The sequence below is a fragment of the Thunnus maccoyii genome, chromosome 9, assembly GCF_910596095.1.
Source record: "Thunnus maccoyii chromosome 9, fThuMac1.1, whole genome shotgun sequence".
Lineage (NCBI taxonomy): Eukaryota > Metazoa > Chordata > Actinopteri > Scombriformes > Scombridae > Thunnus > Thunnus maccoyii.
Genome location: NC_056541.1, coordinates 15,572,888 through 15,594,008, shown reverse-complemented (window position 1 = coordinate 15,594,008; position 21,121 = coordinate 15,572,888). Strand labels below are relative to the sequence as shown.

General features: G+C 40.6%; 1 protein-coding gene across 3 annotated transcripts in view; it reads right to left on the bottom strand.

Moving 5' to 3' along the window:
* pde4d (phosphodiesterase 4D, cAMP-specific) overlaps nucleotides 1-21,121 on the bottom strand; it is a 148,898-nt gene that overhangs the window by 42,633 nt on the left and 85,144 nt on the right. Inside the window, exon 1 of one of the 3 annotated variants that reach the window (XM_042421065.1) lies at nucleotides 13,311-13,332. The exons of the other annotated variants lie outside the window; for them this stretch is intronic. The gene's annotated coding sequence lies outside the window, so the exon portion shown is untranslated. Of the gene's footprint in view, nucleotides 1-13,310; nucleotides 13,333-21,121 lie in introns of those variants that run through there. 3 annotated transcript variants of the gene reach the window in all.

Below are 21,121 nucleotides of genomic sequence, written 5' to 3'. Positions count from 1 at the left end.
GTTAAGTACGAAATTGCATAAACAGCTAATTGACTGGCGGTGTGCCAGAGAGACGGGCAGGGCTTTGTGAAGCGCTCTCCACTCATGACTGGCAGGGTCAGTGACCTCGTTAGGGGCTTAGGGACAATGTAGCCTGACAGACTGGGACTAGGACAGAGGAAGAGGGATGATGGAAAGACGAGCTCTAGCTAATTAAAAGATAGAGACATATGAGAAGCCAGCTGAATGGTAAGTTAAGTCAGTGAGAGAGATAAGCACTGAAAGAGAAAGGCAAGGGAGAGTGAAGATCAAAAAAACAAACAGAGGAGATGGCCAGAGCTGTTTTAATTTTTCATCACTAGTATTACTACTGTAATATGATACCTGAGTGTTTAATCCTACTAACAATATGACACATTTTTCATTATCTTACTAACATGTTTTCCTACAAATCTCTTTATCATAATAAAATATAAAAATATAAAAAAATAAACCAGTTTTCAAATGTTAAATGCTATCCAAACTATAGATTATGGATGCACCAAGTATCAGCGATGATGTGGCCCATCCACATAAAATAAGGTTCTTTCTCAATGCCGTTATAAAATGTAATGGTTTCTCTACATTTATTCAGTCATAGGCAACTCAGTTTTTAGGGGCAGAGCATGTCTAGCCTCGTATTACCTTACATAAAAATGATCCCAAAGAGTTCCGCACTGTGAGGTTTATAGATTTAAATTTTCAAATAGAGAGCACTGGTATCACATGAGTACCCAGTATACAGAAGGCTGATATCATGCTGAGGTACTGGAATGGAAAGAAAAGGCTGGATTGGTGCATTCCAAGTTTTAACACTAGCAGCTGTGCAAGAAAATTTTGATGCCAGCTTTTGGTGCTTGACAGTTTTCCATACTTGGTGTTACAGACACATTTTGGTCAGAACAAAAAAGCACTGAGGTTTGATGGTCCACAAAATTAGTCAGTAGTCTGAGATTCACCCCTACAGCATTTTAGAGACTGGTTCTTTGGGTCATAGCAGAATTACTCCTGAGCTCATACACATAGGGTTTCTCTAACATTTTAATGACATAGTTTTTCAATTTAGCATGAAGACACTGGTAAACTAAACTGACTGATACAATCTGACAAGAGTAGATGACATCCATACAGCAGTAACTGTCTTTATACTGCTTCCCTCTGGAGATAAATATCCACATGGACTGTGAGGAATTAAGAGACATGACAATGGTAGCTTATTCAGTTGGCCCTCTGTTGCAAAACTCTGTCTAGAGACAAACACATTCAGTAGACAGAGAAGACAGAGAAGGGAGGGATTTGCTTTCTGCCCATCTGTCTGGTTCAGCAGCTGATTGGTCTGTTGAGAAATCAGCTGATTGAGAGCAAATTGAACTATAAAAGGACGCAACAGACTATGTTGAGATATAGCATGATGAAAAATAAGGTATAACATTCTCTGTGGCTTGGAGCTCCTGTTACCGCCATGGCAACTGCGCCTCCACTGCCGATGCAAGAGAACTGAATCTGATTACAATGATTGGATATTTGTTTTCCAAGTATGTAAATTAGCAAACGTAATGTGATTAAGAAACAACAATAGAATAGCAATTGAGATTCATGTGGTACTGTATTTGCGTAAATGGAGCGGCTTTCAGCTAGTCATGCTGCTTGAAAACAGCTGTTGTTATGTGTGTCAAGGAGCAATTCCTTCGCCTCACTTCCCGCCTGCCTTTACAGTCCCCTGCTAGATTCATGTTTATAATGTGGTTGCCATGGTGACCTGGCAGAATTCAAAAGGGACAGGTAGGTCCTAACAACCAATCAGCTGTCAGTTGCCAAGGACTCAAAGGCAGATTGTGTAATGAGAAAATGATAGTGACAGTGGACTTATCAGAGGGTCAAGGATGGAAGGTGATACAATTATCAACGCTGATTTGGAGTTTTAGTGATTTACATGTTAACATACCCTCAAAACGGTCAACCCAAACACTTCATCATAGGATGTGACTGTGGTTCATGCCAGGAAATTATCTATTCGCAGTAGCCACTCAATATTCACAGCAGCCATGCATGACTTACCTGTATTCTATTTATACATGCAGCTGACTCACACACCAGAGAGAGAATGGCTGAACTATTGTCTGTCTTGCACACTCATTAGAGCACAAAGGATAAAAGGGAGCACCCCCACCACCAAAAAAAAAAAAAAAAAAAAAATCTAGAGATGCGTGACTGCTGAAGGTAAGACCAACAAAAGCTCCTACTTTTGTGTGTTTTTTACACTGTAGTTGCTGTGTGCTTCATGCTGCTTCCACAGACATGATGAGTGTGCTGTGATGTGTAAAGGCCAAAGTGATGCTGGACAGTATGAATGTGAGAACCGTGTACTGAGACCAGCATGTAGAAATGTGTCTCAGAGGCAAAGAAAACACTTGTGTCAGCAGAGCTCTGCAGCCTGTCTGTCAGCAATAACTGGAACAAACAGTGTGCATCACATCAACGAGAGACATCTGGCAAACCAGCCCACCACTATTATCTAGTGCTACAACTTAGAATTATTTTTATTACCGATTAATCCATCAATTCTTTTTTGATACATCGATTAGTTGTATAGTCCAAGGGCCCAGGATGATGTCTTTAAATGGCTTGTTTTGTCTAAACAAGCATCTTGTATTTGGTTATCTTAAATCAAACCTGTTTCAAAGCTGTTGTGGTGGCTAAGGTCATGATGCATCTCAGAATTGCTGAAACTAGACGACCTGTGGTGATGGACACGAACACGGAGTCTGTGGGGGATTTGTTGTCTCAAAAATTTGTCTGGCACAGGCAAATTATGGCAGATGTGTCTGACTGCTCCTGAAATACTCCCGAAAATTGAAAAATTGTAAAAAAGAAAAAAAGAAAAGGTCATCACAATCTCCCAAAGAGGAATGTCTTTACATTGATTGCTTTTGTCCAACCAACAGTCCAAAACCCCAATATATTCAATTTTTACGTCATTTACAATGTTGTAAAATTAGATGAAATATCTCCAGAACCAAATGTAAAAAGTAAAAGCAAAAACTACATCTGTTCACTCTCATCAGGTGATATAAATGAGCCAAAGCATATCTTAATAAACTAATCATTCTTACACCAATGTCAATAAGATGCCGGTGAAATGAAAACAATATTGTTTACCTGCTGCCAGTCATGTAGCTGTTCTAAGTGTTAGCAGTCAACTGCAGTACACATACAAAATCACCAGACCACTGGCTCAAAGACCAACAAAAGCAACTGTTTACAATCCAGGCTGATGGTATTTGGTTGGTTTATAATCTGGAAAAAAACAGTATAAGTAGCGTGAGCTTGTACGAGCCAGACATGATCACAGTGTTAGCCATTAATCGCAAATGAGATTTAATAAAGGGAATATGTGGTGCCAAGTTGGGCATGGAACAGCACAACAAAACCTTCACATGAAACGTCTTTTTGATGTCCCTTCCTGTGCCTGTGCGTGCTTGTGCATCTCTAGGCAGCATGCGGGTGTGTGTTACAGTACATGTTGAGTAATAATATCATGATGTGAGAGTTAAACTGCTTCTCATTATCAGGGCTGATGTCCAGTCCTGCTAAGCTCTTTGAAGATCTGCTTTTAACTCAACACCGCACAGTACACACTCAGTTATGGACTTCATAGCAGACACTGTCTTGGCCAGCAAACTGAGACAAACGTTTTCTGATGGATGCATTGATGGAGAGATGAACGGATGGATGATAACTGGATGCAGATACCCAATAGGCTCTTAAATATCACGCACGGACACACACAGTTCTAGCTGTAGTGCACCGCAAGCACATGGTGAAGCTAATAGGTTTAACTTGGCAGCAGTCCTGGTGATGTCAGACTAATCCCTCATTAAAACCCTGATGACATCACCACACTGGTGAGAATATAATATGTGAGAGCTGAGGCCGCATGCTTGTGGAGAAGTTCGAAGAGTGTGTGTGCATGTGTGTGTGTGTGAGGGATACCCTGCCGGTGTACACCATGGGTGCCCTCACCACAGTCCAGGTAATCCAGGTTAAGCTGTTCCTCAAAACACACACACACAGGGAACACTAGCGTCACAGCGGCTACCTCAATAATACTATGTCCTCATATGCAGTTTATTGAGTACACTTCCCTGCTCACACAAACAACTTTGACCTACAGACAGCAGAGAAAGAAGATTGTAGAAAGGGTTGACATCTGTTAACCCTGTGTACAGACCTTTGGTGCATTGCTTTGAAATGACATAAAAGTCAATGACAGCCACAAGTGTCTGCATCAACAGTTAGTATTCAACAAAAGTAAATGTTTAAACAACTAAAATGTGTACAGTTGGCCGATTTTTTCACAATGCCAAATTTGCTGATTATATCATTTGAGAAACATGTGCAATCCTGGGGCTTTGGCACAATGCAGTGTCTAATTATTACCACCCGGAGTGAAATATGCAAATCCACAAAAAAATTAAAACAAAGAAAAACTTTGTTGCTCAGATGTTTGAGGAGAAATGGGTCATTCAAGCAAACAGGCGAGCCACAAATATGCAAATACAAAAGTGCAAAGAGTGATGTGCAGACAGGCAATCAGAGCAACTTTTGCCAGTTCAGTGAATAGGGAGTTGATTAAGTAGGCACATTAAGGACACGATCAAAATGGAATAAGTGAGGAGTGAATCACGTGGTATGAAGAGGCTGATACCAGGTTCAGAATTCAGTGTGGACAGCATGAACCCATCCTGTTAAGTGTCAACATTACAGACTGATGGTGGTACTGATGTAAGTGCATAGGGGCCCTTTATACTGTATATATTAATATTGTCAAGATGCCACAAGTTCACTAATCTCAACCCAATAAAAGTATGTTTTGGAGGACGTGACACGACACAGAGTATGTGCAGCATGAATGTGCTGCTGGACAAAATAAAATCCATGTGGAACAGTTAACAAAAAGGGGGTCAGTACTGCCTATGTGTATGGAATAAAGAGCATAATAAGAGGTGTTATCACAAACACACTGTTATTGTCTGTGTGCATTCCTGTCACGCTGAGATTGTGTTATTCTACACCCTGCAATGTGAGAGTCTGTCTTACCGGATGGATGAGGTGTGTAACAGTTAGGATTGTGCAAGTGGGAATGTATTTCCTCTAAGGAAGTGCTGTACAACTGCAATCTTAATATGCCAGTGCATGCAAAAATACAGAGGAAGGAGAAATTTGTAGACTAAACATTGGTTAAAAAAAGAACTTGGATATTCAGACTTTGGATAGAAAGTCTGAGACAAAGGACCAATAAAACTAAAACAAATAAGGAATGCAGAAACAAACAGTTATCAAAGAAAACTCATTTGTTCAGTTATATTCAGAGTTTTATGTGAACTCGAACTTTACAGATCAACTAAATGACACAATGCTATACTGTAACGGAAACACGACCTGGCAAACCATTCACCTTCATATACCCCCACAGGTTTCCCAGCAAGTTATAGGATTATAATATAAGTGTGAGGTATGTGTTCACGCATGCGTGTACGTGTGTGTACGTGTGTGTACGTGTTCGTGCGAGCGTGTGTGTGAGGGGACTCCCTCTCCAAGCCAAAGCCTTTCTAATCTGTTTATATGCCTCCTCATAAATGCTGTCGTCATCATGGCAATCCTAATCACCATCATCGTCACGAGCAATCCCCTCCTGGGATGAACATCGTCATCATCATGCTTTCCTGGTAATTCCCATAACGTTTGTGATGTTCCGTGTCTTAATGTCTGTAATGCAAACCACAAGTGAGATGGTTGAACTATAAAAGCTGACTAAGTGAGGTGTGCTGAGAATGAGTGTATAAATTTTCTTGGATAAATCAACATACGTTCGGAAATCAAAATCTAAAAAGGGGTTACATGTTGAATTGTGGCCTCTAACAAAAACAGCAGCCAAGAAATCAATGCCAGATGACCCCCTGCTTCTAAACACACACACACCCAGACAGAGAGAAAACTGTGACGCATAAACCCCTCAGTCTCAGTGCATCTTAAAGAAAACCCCAAGGCTAGGCCTCCGCACTGTTTACCTTGAAACACTATTCTCCACATCTTTTTGTTTCATTACAACTGTTTGTTTTTTAGCTGTGGTGGGAGTATATAACAAGCCGCTCTCAGAGAGCTCCTTTGTTCCTGCAGGAAAGGGCTTGGTCATGATAACATCTGTTGGCTAACCACAGGTTTTGTTTGGGTCAAATAGTGACGTACATGGCTGCACAGCGGCACTCTGACTCGCCATAGACTGAGTAATGAAATTTCCTAATTTCTTTGTATTTTGTCACTGAATCAGCAGTGACATTTGGCTGTTAGGAACATTGTAAAGAGTATTTGATCCCAGTTTGTATCAAGAATTTTGTATGTTACGTAGTTGAAAAGACCTTGAGAGAGTACCCTTCTCTGCTGGTCTTTATGATTTCTAATTATGGAGACACAAGAGTAAAAGTCTGCAACCATCTCTGTGAGTGTATGCAGTACTGTGGTGCTATAACATGCTCTCAATGACAATGCTAACATGCTGATAATAAGGTTTGATGATTGCCATGATAATGGATCTAAGTTTGATTACCAATATTTGCTCATTTACAGTAAATACAAAGTACAGCTGCTAAACCGATTTAGACACATTTTAATTTTCACCTGCAGGTAGCATGAGATGAAAAATCAGGGGATCTCCAAAGTCATAAGGATACACTGTTGGGAGCCATGAATGAAAAGTTGCCAATCCATCAAGTAGATGTTGAGATATTTCAGTCAGAACCAAAGTGTTGGACAGACTGACCAACACACTGACATTTCCATCTCTAGAGCTATACTGCTAGCGTGGCTAAACATCCCAACGCACTGATGTTTTATCAAACAGCATTACCACAGTCATTCAGAACAGATACAGTTGACTACAGAGGCTCAAAATAAAATTAAGTTGTGGTTTTCCTCATTTCCATTTTACATCTACCTAACAAAGACATCAGGCATGACTGTCTGCTATTGCCCCCAGCCCAGCAGTGGTGCCAGCTCCCACAGCCCCAGCCTTTGCTTGTAACATTTCTATTTTTGATTTATGCTGAGCACACAAAAGCACTTGGAGCTATCTCCCGCCTCCAATATGTCTGGCTGCCGCGCTGTTTTCTTATTGATCTGTCCATCTTCTTCCCTCTGTCCCGGAGATGAACACAAGATTGAATGCCCTATCAAACAGCTGCTGTGTGGACAGCGGCGAGAGACAGCACAGGCTGAGATGAATAAAATTGAAATGAAATGGATATTTAAAATGAATGTGATGTCAAAGCTGCCTCAAGGCTTTGTGAGGCACTGTGGCTCCTGTGTTTTATACTCCAGTGAGCAAGTTATGCAACTATGGTGTCATATAGCCACACCTGTTGAAACCAGCGGCATGGCTATAAAACATAAAGAGGGCATTGTTCCTCTCTGTCCTATTGCTTTGCGTTTATTAATCATTACAATTCATAAAGGTTCAGGGAGAAAATACATATGCGGTCATTATCTGTTTGCTCCTGCTATAGTTGACAACTGAGAGCTAGACCCCCTGAATGCAGACAGTCAGTGATTTATGTTCACTACAGGCCAAAACATTAATGCATAGACACCAATGAGACATATTATCATATGAGATACAGTGCAGTGAGTTATTATATTATTTTAAAATACTTAAACGACTGAAATTAGTCCAAAATCAGGCGGATAGACAAGCTAAAATACACCAAGGTTGACTGGGTGTTGTGGTGAATTATTTTAATGATGCCAATAGATCTAAACTGTGTTGGCCTATTGTTGTCTGCCAGTGTGAAAGTGTGTTTTTTGGCTTTAATTTGCTGTTATGAGTAATGACAATACTGTCTCTAGATATTCCTCATTCTGGACAGCATCTCATCTGGCATAAGGGGTATGTTTGGTGTTCTGGAAGTTGTGTATATGAGCGTGGGTGTGTTCGAAAACTCACTAGGGTTTTACTGTGTAACACAAGCAAGAGGAAAAATGTTTCGACTGTAAATAAGTGGCAGAATAACACAATAAAGGATGCAAGAGGAGCAATGTGTGATAGAGATATTGGGTGATGAAGCAAGTGGAAGGTTGGAACAAAAAAAAAAGAACAGCCAACCCATCTTGGGCACAAAGAGCCTTAAGACTGCCATTATTGACTGACTCAGTGTGTGTGTGTGCACTCAGACAAACACGCACCAACAGTACGATGTCCTGCAAAATAGGTGTGAAATAATGAACTGACCGTTTTACAATTCAAAAGAAGGGGCTAATTGAAATTCCTTCAATAGAGAGAGGGTGAAACAGTGGAGTCTTTGTGAGCAACAGCAGTCCACATTACCATCCACGCAGATTAAAGCGAGGGCCTCAAACATATCAACAAGAACATGTCTGTCATGCTTCAAGTAACTTCATAATCAATTTATCACTGTGCTGCCTCGTGGGACAGCTGGAGTAACGACAGATTCCAGCTCATTCTCACTATCATAGCACTTCCTCCTACTCCGGCGCTGACTTTCATATCAACTGAAACTAAAAGTGGTAAACATAGAATAATAAGTCATCCCCTTTTTCAGAAGGTGTGTGTCACAGGATCTGCTAATCTCTTGCACAAGATTCAGATATTAGTCATGGATCTTGTGGTCAGACTGAGCTGTCACACCATGCACAGCTGTGATCTCCATAACAACTCTATGACTGAAAGTCACACTGCCTTCACAATCTACTAAGTTGCGCATCCAAAGTTCAGGGGGAATAGAAACTAAAACGGAGCTAAAAGGAGATTGAATATTAAACTTTAAAAGGATTCTGATTAAAAGAAAAGCAAGCAGCTTTGTTTTCTTTTCCAATTCATTCAAAAAAATAATTTGATGTAAATAAACATTATTTGAATTGATTAATGTTACTAACTAAAACAGCAGACCTCTGCATGTGCAGTTATTTAGTTTGTAATGCCAAACATACATACAACATACAAAACTCGAATTTAGGCCAAATTGTATTGCATTATTTGCTCCTTGCTTTAGCTAAATCAATGATTCTATGTCCAAAAGCTGCTCTATTACAGCATCTTTGCTTTGTTGTGCATGCTTTGAGTTTTCTTTTTGGGATACTCTTTTTTGCACTGTGACTTTTGAAAAGTGCAGAGTTTACTGTGTAATGTGTAAAAACCTAGAGAGGTTATGTCATAACCCTTCTAACCTCACTCACACGTCTTCTTGCACTGCACGCTCTCACAAAGCAGCCAGGTTTCTGTGACAGAATGCAGTGGAGGAATAAGTGTTAAGAAAGAAGTAGTGTTAGTCTGTGTGGCCCTATCAGGGGGAGAGAGTGGAGAACATCCTTAATAAGCCTGAGTACATCAGCATCACCCTGCACAGTAGGCTGGCAAAGATTGATGCAATGGCTCTACATTCCACGTACACACACTCGCATCCACCCACACACACACACACACACACATACACATTTGGTGCTGGTGGTCCTCTGGGACAACAGTGAGTGATGACTTTGTCTCCACAAAACTGACAGCAGGTCTCTGCTGTCTCCAAAAAGCCCATTTTAAAAGCTCAGCCTCAGTCCCAACAAAGTAACTTGGAATGATAGAAAGTAATCTAAAGTTTGGCTGCGATTGAGCCAGCAGCACTAGAATCAATGACAATGTGCAGTGGGAGCAAACCTAAAAGAAATGAGATAACAATGCTGTGTGCCTTGTTATCTTACTAACAAAATGTGGTACGTCTGAGGAAACCACCCTTGGGGCAAACAAGAGAGAGGAAGAGAGACAGGAAAGGGGGGTTGGTGAATGATAGTTGATGTCACTTTGCCAAAAACCTGAGAAAAATACACTAAAATTGTCTACTTAAACCATTTATTATCCACTGCCTATCCACACCCACCAACATTTAGGAGAGAGGGAGAGGGAAGTGATGCAGCAATGCATTTCCAATCCCTATTTTCTAAAAATAGCCTCGTCTATCCTCTCCCCCTGGTCTCTGAGGCACTGGATTCACTTAATTGGATTACTACACACACTTTTCATTTCCTTTCTGGTTAGTGTTTAATGAAGTTTAGACAATCATACATCTCAGTTTATTCATTGTGCTGCTGTAGGCGGCACCCCGCACATTTAAAAATGTAAGATGAAAACACCATGTCAATTATTAATCTCTCTCGGGTCTGTATGCATTAACCGTTGTGTATGCATACTATATAAGCCTGGTGATCAATACAGATGCTGACTGTATCAACTGTATGTGTTACACTATCTCTATAGTAATGCAGTGTGGCCTGCTGAGAGAGGGAGAGCAGTTACCGATAATAATGTTCTTCCATGGCCTCAATACACCCAGAAGTGAAATGCATGTACTGTAGACTGTGCATGTACTTTTTTGAGACCAAATGTGCTTTTAGCATTTAAAGCTTCAAAATATATATTTCAGTGTCTGTATTTGGGTGCACAAGATGCATATATTTTTAGACAGAAATGTAATTATTTTTTGGTGATTCAGTACTCATATCCATGTCTTTATGCAATCTTTATAAGCCCTATTCTCTCAGTGCTTCTCTGCTTGTACACCACAGGTCTGACACAGAAAGAAGGGGACTGGTTCATTATCGAGGTACAATGAATAATACAGATCCTCCTGAAAGCTCTTCTGGACCCACACACACACACACACACACACACACATGTGCACAGACTCATATATACTGCGATGCTGCATAGCTTTACTGTGTAGAGGAAGAGAAAAAGGTTTGGTTGCTTGAGGTTTAAATGGAGTCTGACAGGCTCATCACCCATTTTCAGAGACTAATGCCTAACTCTGACAACCATGACAGCCCTGAATTGTTGTTCCAACACTGTCACTAGATTTGCTACATCCATCCAATTCAACAACACAATACATTCTAGCAGACTGTGAATTACATCTTAGTCAGACTTCTCTCAAATTAATAAAGGAATTACACTAACAAGAGAAAACTTCATCCAAGCTGATGCATGTTAAAAGTACCATTATTTCTCTCTGTTACTGTTAGTTGTCTCTATAATATTTGTGACAGCATTCACTATTATTTACTTTTGATTATTCAGGGCTTATGAATTTCAGTTATAGCAACAAGAGAGTTAGTTCAGTAAGTGTGGGATACTCACAAATATTACTTTAACAACCTAAGACAAATATTTTTTCAGCTTTGAAGTGTTGAGGGGTGGTGCAGGAGGAGAGTGTTTTGTCTACTCACATCTGTCATGAACATCCTTTGATTAAAACCAGAGACTTAACAATCACAAGCTCACCTCTCTAAACTTTACACTATGGTCACCCACGCCTTTATGTTTATACAATCTGTTGCGCCGCATGTGTGTGTGTGTGTGTGTGTGTGTGTGTGTGTGTGTGTGTGTGTGTGTGTGTGTGAAGAGGAAAGAAAAGAACAAGGATGAACAAGGATTTTCAGCTGTGTTTCTGTTTACAGTACCTTCATGGATTACCAAGAAACTTTTAACACAGTTTTCTGATTGTGTATGTGAGTACACGAGTACATGGACACGCTGGTGCGTGTGTCTTTAATGTCTGCATAGACTTCATCTGTTTTGTCGCATTTATTCTTCTGTGTTCAATTTACTTCTCCACAGCTCTCTTTCGCTGTCTGTGCTGAAAAGGAAAGCAAAAAGGCCCTCTGTTTATGCAAGTCCCAAAACACTACTTAATTTATGACCGAATTTCCTCAAATAACAGACTGTAGTCAATTAAAAGCCAGGTCTGCGATAATGGCCAGGGGCGTTAGAGCACTGGAATTATTGTTCCAGTTGATATATCAAAATCGGAATTTATTTAGTCCCTAATATCGGTATCGGCCCCAAAAATCCATAATCAGTCGAGCCCTAGATACTGGTAATGCAGTAACAAACATTTAACAGAGCAAATGGAAGCAGATCAGAAAAGAAGGAGGCTTTGTACTAAAATATGAGCAAATATACTTATCAAACAGAGGGAATAAGAAATAAAGGTCTCTCTCTAATATAAGCCTGCTTCCAATAAAGGCCTGGTACCCTCTGCAGTTGAGGTAAATAAAGGCACTGGCCAATACGATATGTGATGGTAAATTCAACATTAAAACCTATTTAATGGGATTATCAGGCACATCCTTGGCAATATGAGCAGATGTATCAGATGAATCAATGGTCTATTGATAAGTACAATTTGTGCCACATACTGTAGATTGCACCGACATCTGATATACAGCTCCTTTTTCCACATCCTCCTGCCTTTACATGTACCGTCACCAGTGTAAAGAGACAGAAAATGAAAAGATTGAAATAAGGTGTACATGCCTGTGCTTAGCTTTTAAACATAATTAAATTAATTATTGAGCCATTGAGTCACAAACAGCCCAGGGCTGTTTGTGACTCAATGGAATACGGAAGTTTAAAAAGTGTAGCATGTGTGTGAATGTGTGCTGTCACACCACAAAGAAAAGTAAGACTCAAGAAAAACAGTTGACAAACTGGTCTGACAGATGGGAATATAACTAACCTTGCCACTTGTTGAATGGGTTTAATATCTGTGGCCTGATTAGCATTAAAGAGTCAGTACACTGGAAAAACATAATATGTTGGAAATATTTGTATTGTTCATATCCCAACAGCCCACTGTGATGACATCACTGACTCCTCGGTGTCCCTCCCAGCTTAGAACGTAGCTGTGAGACAACTATTCCCATAAGATACACAGCCTAAGTATGACTAATCAAAACAAGACAGCAGAGAATCCCATCAACACAGCACTTTTATCAAGATATTTTTCCATCTCTTTGCTCCTGAAAAGCAGTCTCCAGCTCACTGTTACAATACCTCTGTGTGCTTGCTATTTCTGACCAGCCCTCTCAGTTTATGGATCAACTTGAGCATTTAGTGTGGGAGAAAATGACAGGAAATGTCTGGCCCATTTAACAATAAATTTCCCTGAATACATCTGAGCTGAGCTGGGAAAAAACTACACTGGCTTAGGCTGGGCTAGCCTTAGGGGAGCCCTTACCGTACCACAAAAACAACACACACACACGCCCACAAATGAACGTGCACGCCAACTGACATTCTATGGATTTTAAAGAAACTCATGCACATCCTTTTTTATGTACATATTAAGCAACAGCAGTAAACGCACAAAAAAAAGATTTTAAAAAAATACAAAAAGTAAACATTCACATGCACATTTACGCTAACAGAAACCATCACCACTACCAATACTCACCATATCCAGGAGTGCCTTCTAAAAGGAAAGTGGCTGAGGTGCATCATGGACTTGTCACTGGGTACACCTGGACATTGTCCAGGCTTCATACCGAGGCTGTGTTGATCCTCTGCCTTTCACCCTTTGTGCCCCTCTGTCTAGCTATCTATCTACAGACACTGCCCCACAGTATCCGTAGGCCCCAGCACAATATGTAGTGTTCCATACTGCAGTCCACTGCTGTGATGCACCCATTCAGACCTGTCTTCCAGCAAAGAACCACCTTTGAACTTCTGACTTCACTGGTTTGGTCCTAGGGCATCACAGCAAAAAGCGCTGGCTTAAATCAAACAAGGCAATCTTAAAAATCAAACTATATAGCACCATAAAATCCACTGAGTTCCAGAAGACAAATAAAAATCCCAATAAATGTGATGATTAAAAAAAAAAAAAAAAAAAAAAAAAAAAAAAAACTGAACTAGAAGCAGACTTAAGCCCGGTGTGGAATTTCAGCTATAGAGTCTCAGCAGTGCGAGCACACAGGCGGCCACCCAGCAGGACCAGCTAAGCTCCCCGGTCGCTGCTCTTTTTTCCGTGGGATTCTTCCGGCAAAGGTTTGGAAATTACTGTCCCACATCCACATGGTGAACCGGTTCAGGGACTCATTCCTCCGGAAAACATTCCTTTTCCTGACAGCCAACGACGCCGGTTGGAGAGGCAGCGGTAGTCACACCAGCATGACAGAGCATGTTACACACAGAGTCACTCACACACTCACACTCGCTTTCATCCTCTCAAGCTTTGCCCCCTTTGTCTCTCTTACTTTGCGTCTCTCTCTCTCTCTGTTCTGCCCTTTCACAACCTCCCAGGGAGGGAAATAAGGAAATGGGAAGAGGAAGAAAAACAGTTAAGTGTCTCTTCAGTATCTCCCCTTCTCTCCGTCTCGCTCGTCTCTCTCACCCTCCCTCCCTCCCTCGGTGCTCTAGTCAGTGGGATGTCCTGACCCTATGTAAGAGGTGTGCCTGCTTCTTCAGTATCCAGTCAGCTAAACCTATTGATCCTCTTACCACATGCTCCTCCACTTCATTCAGAGAAGAACACGTCTACACATGTACAATTTGCATATTCATACAAGTACACTTACTCACACAGAGAGCCTGTATAGTAATGTGGGCAAAGTGTTGACATAAGTAATTCCACTCATTTCCTCCTCTTAAATCCATCTTCCGCCCCAACTTTTCTTTTCTTTTCCTAAGTAATGTGTGTTTGTCTCTATTATATCCCTCCTTCGTCATAACAACGCAAGCACTGTTGCTGCCCTGTCAGTTTGTTTTTTGTTTTTGCTACTCTAAGCACACCCTCTGTCTGTCTCTAGTGTCTGCTTGCACGCCAGTGAACCATGAAATTTCAAACCGCACAACAAATGCCATCTTATTTTTCTCTGCACTTGTGTGCATATGTGTGACATATAGGTGGTGTGTGTGTGTGTGTGTGTGTGCGACTGTGAAAGCATGCAGAGGGCCTCTCAAGGCATGTTTGTTTCAAGAAACTTGTTATACAGGATGTCAATGCCCTTACTGCGGTATAATGCATTCCTCTGTTCTTACACCAGCGGCTTCAGGCTCCAGATGGAGTCTGTAATCCTGCCTATAAACCACACATCAAAAAGAGTAAATGTCATACTGTCTTTTAAATCTACTGAAGATAACAAGGAAAATCTCCTCAAAACTACAAATCATCAAACTGAATGTTATTCAGAATGCATGACAGTCTGTGTCTGCATGCATGTGTTTGAGTGACTTTGCATGTGCATATCAATTTGCGCATTTGTGTGCAAGTGGTGTTGGCAAGGAAGTTACGTGTCGAGGTTGGGGTTAGCGTACTAAGGTTGTGTGTGTGTGTGTGTGTATGTGTGTATGTGCGTGTGTGTGAGTGTGAGTGAGTGAGTGTGTGTGTGTGTGTTTTGCATTAAAAGCCATAGCTGTGGCTAGGCTCCAGTTGCTGCGGTCTGAAAAACAGGATCCAGCACTGCTTCTTACACACATCCTGCCCAACACACACGTCAGCAGCCTCTCAACTCCTGCCAAAAGTCAAACCACCTCACAGCCTCTGTAAGCCTGCACCTTCAGCTACAACAGGCACTCATGAATAGGGTGGAGGAGCACTGAATGTTGAGGAATCTGCTTGCGGGGAAAATGAAGACAGAAATGCAGCTCTCTAGGGGGATGTGGGTAGTTTGTGTCTATAGAGGGGCAGATTTGGCAGTTTAGGCAGCAACAGGGAGAGCATTTCAATTTAAGGTGCTTCAAAGGTTAAGCAAGACAGCAGCAGGAAAGCACTGTAGCACCTGTTATTCATTATGTACACATACAGCAGAAAAAAAATTCAACTCTCCATCTGTCTCTCAGATTTACCCTTAAAAAAATCATATCGTTTCAGACATCTCGCATACAAATGGAAAATGGGGCCAGTGCTCTAATAATAGAATATACACTGTATGTCCCTGTGTGTGTGTGTGTGTGTGTGTGTGTGTGTGTGTGTGTGCATGCGTGCAGTATTGCATAATCTAAGTCCCTGCTTTGGGGGCTGTTGGCCCCTGCTCTACTCAACACTGGTGAGCTGTCACGACTCATCCTGCAACCCAACAGAAAGCGAGAGACTGGAGGAGAGAGGGAAAAAAGAAAGATAGAGAAAACAGGAGAGGAGGGTGACAGAGAATGAGAGAAACCCAAATGGAGCAAGGAGGTAGGGGTAGAAATGGATGTACATGACAGCATTTTTACAAAAAGGAGGTATAGGCAATGAGGGGGCTTTTTTCATCATTTTTTTTACCATAAAAGCAGGAGAAGAAGAGGTGGAGGGGTGAATGTGCAGCTGTGACAGAACAATGTAAGATTGATGAAGATTAAACTAAAGATGAAATGCAGCCCTGCTACAGGGACACAGAGACCTTGTGACAACGCTATGTGCCCCACAGAAAGCCAACACAATAACATATTACTGCCATAAAATAATGGCACAGGATTGACCCATCATCATCCATGACCCCTGTTTGTAAGGAGACAAATATATTCTCTATCCACAAAATATTATATCATATTTGAATCAGAAGGCCCTTTTCCATTATATTAGTTGTCCAACATGGCGCTCTGTGACTGGGCATCAGGTGGAAAGGGCCGGATTACAAAGCAGAACGAGTACATATCGATTTCACAATTTCATGTTAGCAGAGTACTTTTCCTCATTTATCTCCAGATCGATAGTCCAGAGAACGAAGGCTGAGTAACCTCTACAGTCAAATTACAGAGCTGGTCCCACAGCCAGTGGCGTGACTGCTTTAGCTCCAGGTGTTTTGCAAAACAAAACAGACATTATGTAACTCTTTAGGTCATAAAACCTGGAAAAGGAATCTAAGGTAAGCTTTGGTGTAACAAGAAAATAAGTACTGTGTGGTACTGTGTATTAATGCTTAATCACATAATGGAATTACTGTTTGGCCAAATACCTTAGCCCACATTTCTATACCACAGTTAAAGTTAAGTGTTGTACAAATTAAATAAAACGTTCACACCAGCAGGCATTTGGTGGTGCAGCTGTTCAATATTTAAATTAATATAAAATTCCACAAAATTTACATTCAAATGGGAAAGCAAATCTCTCTTGAGATTGAGAGAAAAGTGGGCCTTCGTGCACGTTTTGTTCCTTTGAGGTAGGCCAGCTGTCCATCACTGTGTGTCGCTGTAGAAATGCCCTGGGCCCAGTCCTCCTACTTGCCATTCACAGATGGTTATGCAGTGGCATTTCAGCAAAGGTTAACTCATTCCCCCTTCAAATCAGATATTTGTAATTAGATTCCCACATCTAATGGGGACATAGAGGCTTCAAGGGCCATTTGTAGAATGTGAAGAATGTTAAAGTGCCCAAAAAAAATGCTCACTTGTTGAGTGGAGAGGGTTTTCTCGACTCTTTGATTTTAAGGCAGACCAAAAGGAAGGGAGGGACTTAGTTTATTAGAAAAACATGCAGAATTACAACAAAGCAGCAACTGTCAGTGGTGAAGGATGCATTCACTCACAGTAAGCTGTGTTCAAACATGAAGAGGATTTTTGAAAATGAGGCCTTAGATCAGCTTAGGGAATAATAATAGTGTCATACTTACCACAAGTTATATTTACGTCAGTTATTTCACTTTTCAGATGATAACAGCTAGGCTGCATACATTGTTTTCAGTTAACCAAAAGTGGAATTACTCTGAAGAACATGTATTTTGCAAGACTGCAAAATTCTAATACAATTGAGGTAGTTTTAAGTATAATTATTACCAACCACCTGTTATAACAATAAAGATTACCTTTGAATGTGTTTTATTTCATTAATCTATTTAAAATCTTTTTTACAACATTACCAACATTTGCGTTCTGTCTTAAAATACAACGTTGTACTTACTGTAAGCTCAGTATTTACCACAAAAGCACCACAGCACATGGCCACAAATGGCACTCAGTTTGCTTTGCTTAAATAACCTATATTTTACAGTCTGTGATATTATATGTGTGAGTATCAAAAGCAAAAGTGTAATGTTCCTCAGGACATTAAGATAAATTTGAGACTGATTTGATTAGACTTATATTGTTGTTTCTTACAGCAGTTTAGTTTTTGTCAATTGCAACACAGAAATGCTGAAAGGAGCCTAAATCTGAACTGAAAGGAGACTAAATCTGCCCCTCACTCATAAATTTTCTAAATCAGAATGCAGGCCAGGCACTCTGCTTAAAAGCATCATAAATGTCTGCTTAAACACCACCATTCTAAATGGTGATATCTGTTTTGACTGCTTCATGAGACTTGTTTTCTGAGAGCAGGGACAGATGGGATGGAACTGAAATATCAATGGTCCATAACCCGAGGCAATCTCCACTAACACCATCTGTGAGGATGGGACTCACTAATAGTTAGTGCAATCAACTCTGCTCTTCCCTCTAATACCTTCATTATCCAATTAAATTGACAGAGAAAATATCACTTTTACTAGTTTAAAATGCCAATACTGAAATCAACTGTAACTCACTGCAAATACCATGTTGTGTCTACTACAATAAACACATACTGTCATTTCTGACTGGAAACCTGTCAATACACAAAAGTACTGAGGGTGTAAGTACAAAGTGTACCAGCACTTTATATGGTTATATTGCTCAAATACTACGTAGCTAACCCTAATACTTGCCTGAGAAAAATCACCAAAACAAAATGAGACCTGTCCATTTATGTGTCCTTAATGGTAATTTGAGATCAGTGAAAAAGTGAACTGCTCATGAGGTAAAAACATCAACCAGCTAGTCGTAAATATGAGCAGGATATGTAGGAATTTATTGCTGTCCTTGGTATTTCCCGTTTGACATCACAAATTGCAGAGGCATGTCCACACAATGTGATAAACACTGTAGGGAAGCCACAGATACTGGCAATACAAAGGTAAGAAAAACAGCTTACTTTAGTATGTTAGTACTATTCATACTAACACAATCAACAGTATTTACAAAAAATATAAACATCTACATACAACATTGTACATTCATTTTTTTTTTTGTTTTGTTATGTTTTTTTTTTTTTTACAAACTATGTAGTTGGGTCCTTTCCAATGCACCTGCTTTCAATGAAGCACTAATTAAGAGTTACAAAGCTGCAGGATTTATTGCAGGCGTCGGTATTTCCCACTTGACGTCAGAGAGTGCAGGGGTGTGCCCAAACCAGTGATAAACATGGAGAAGCCACTCTTTGTTTTGGACTTTGAATGTAGGTGATCTGATGAAATAACACTGCAAAAGCTTTACAACTGGAGCAACAACATGTCATCCTTTTCTCACCGTTTTTCTGAAAAGATGAGCATCTAAGTGTGTAAAACATTAAATGTGCCATCAACCCCAAACACTATCTTATTTTTGAGAGCAGTGCTCCCTGAAAACAGACAGGCATATGTATATACAGTGATTATGCAGTGAAGCTATTATAAAATTTTCTTCCCCATCAAAGGAATTCATGGAAACAAATGCACTGCAGGGACAAATGCACTGATTAGGGTCACACACTGTGCCCAAACTGACCTGCCTCATCATCCTCAAACTGTCACAGATATACCAGTATGAATGCACATGTGCAAAGGGTAAGCTCACAATAATTATCAGATGTTCTGTCAATTTCCAGCATTGTGCTTTTTATCTGCTGCCATCAGAGTGTAAATAGGACCAATTAGATGCTGTATTGCACATTTCAATGAGAGCTTTGTACCCAGGGCGCACTCGCACACCCAGCGGAGGCGAATGGATCTGGAAAGCAGGTGACTTTGGGAGTATGTCAGTTAGGGTGTTATAGAATTTCAGTGCTAACAAGTGAGGCTGCATTGTATCAAATCTAAAAAATCAAAGGGCTCGTTAATGCCCTCACCAATCATCACTTTAGTCACCATAGCAACAATGCTCAAAGGTGACAGCTCTTAGACTCTGTAGATAACACTGATTTTGAAGATTTTTTCGTTTTTGGTCTTTATTTGACAGTTGTTTGTGGAGAAATGGACAAGAAACACAGGGTGAGAGCGAGGTGGAAATGTTCCCTGGTGATCAATGTGGCAATTACTGACTGTATTGAAAAAATCTTCGATATACAGTGAATCTGTGTCTTACAAAAGAAATTAGCAAGGTCTACGTGTATTTAACATATGGTGCAGGTTGACCTTTCCAATGCACTTGATTTTAATTAATCACTAATTAAGAGTCCCAGCAGAATCTAAGAGTGTCGCTAATAGATCTTTTTCACAGCAGCCATAAAAGGAAAATCACAGGTGCCATTAATATTATTAAAGGTAGAGTCAGTCATTCTGGAGAAAGACTGTTGATATTTGAACTAAACACCCAAAAAATACACCCTTCCCTTTGTGCTCCTTTAGAAGCTCCACCCCCCAAATTCATGGACGCGCATTGCCAAGGCAACGACTAAAAGAGAAATATAGCAAAATCCAGAGCGATGCGTCAGCTGTAGAGTCACTTCTGTTCCTCTCACGCAATATCCTGAGAGGAAAAAAATTCATCTCATGTGACCACAACAGTCCATCCACACTCTCTGCAGCCTCCCCACTTCTCAGTCGACCTGCGTTCAGCGTCTCGGTCCACAGAAGCAGCTTTCTGTCAGCTGCAGCTCTTGGGGAGCTGAGAGAGGACAGCAGCCAGACAAACTACCTTCACCAGGCTGACTGACAGCAGAAATTTACTGAACCAAAATAGTTTGCATGTTGGCTCCACGGGAAGAAATTGAAATCGTGTTTGTATGTATTGATTCATTGATACGGTTAGTAAGTTCAAAACACATATACAGAGGGATATTTGTGTGATTTAAACAGCTGCCTGCTCAGATTATGCTTCATTAACGTGACAGAAACAGACTCGATATGTAAAAAATCACGGGGGGTCTCTGTGAGACTGTCAGATTCAGTGTGGATTGATAAATTTAATAAAATGGAAGCGTATCTGTTCCGTGCGAAAACACTTTCTTTGTGAATTGGCCACGGCCTCTCTCTCTCTCTCTCCAGTTCACCAGCCCTCCCTCAGCATTCAACGGATAATGGAGACGGGAGACTCACACACAGAAGGGACAGCTAGCGGACCATGAGGATATATTCACAGAATTTGACAAAAAAACGTATTGGATTAGAATTGCTGACTTTACCTTTAATAAGGGTGCAATCCATTTAGCTTGATTTGTTCCAATGAACTTCTATTTTGCATGCTGGCTCATGACATGGCCTATACACGTAAATGGGACAGAGCCATCATTAATGG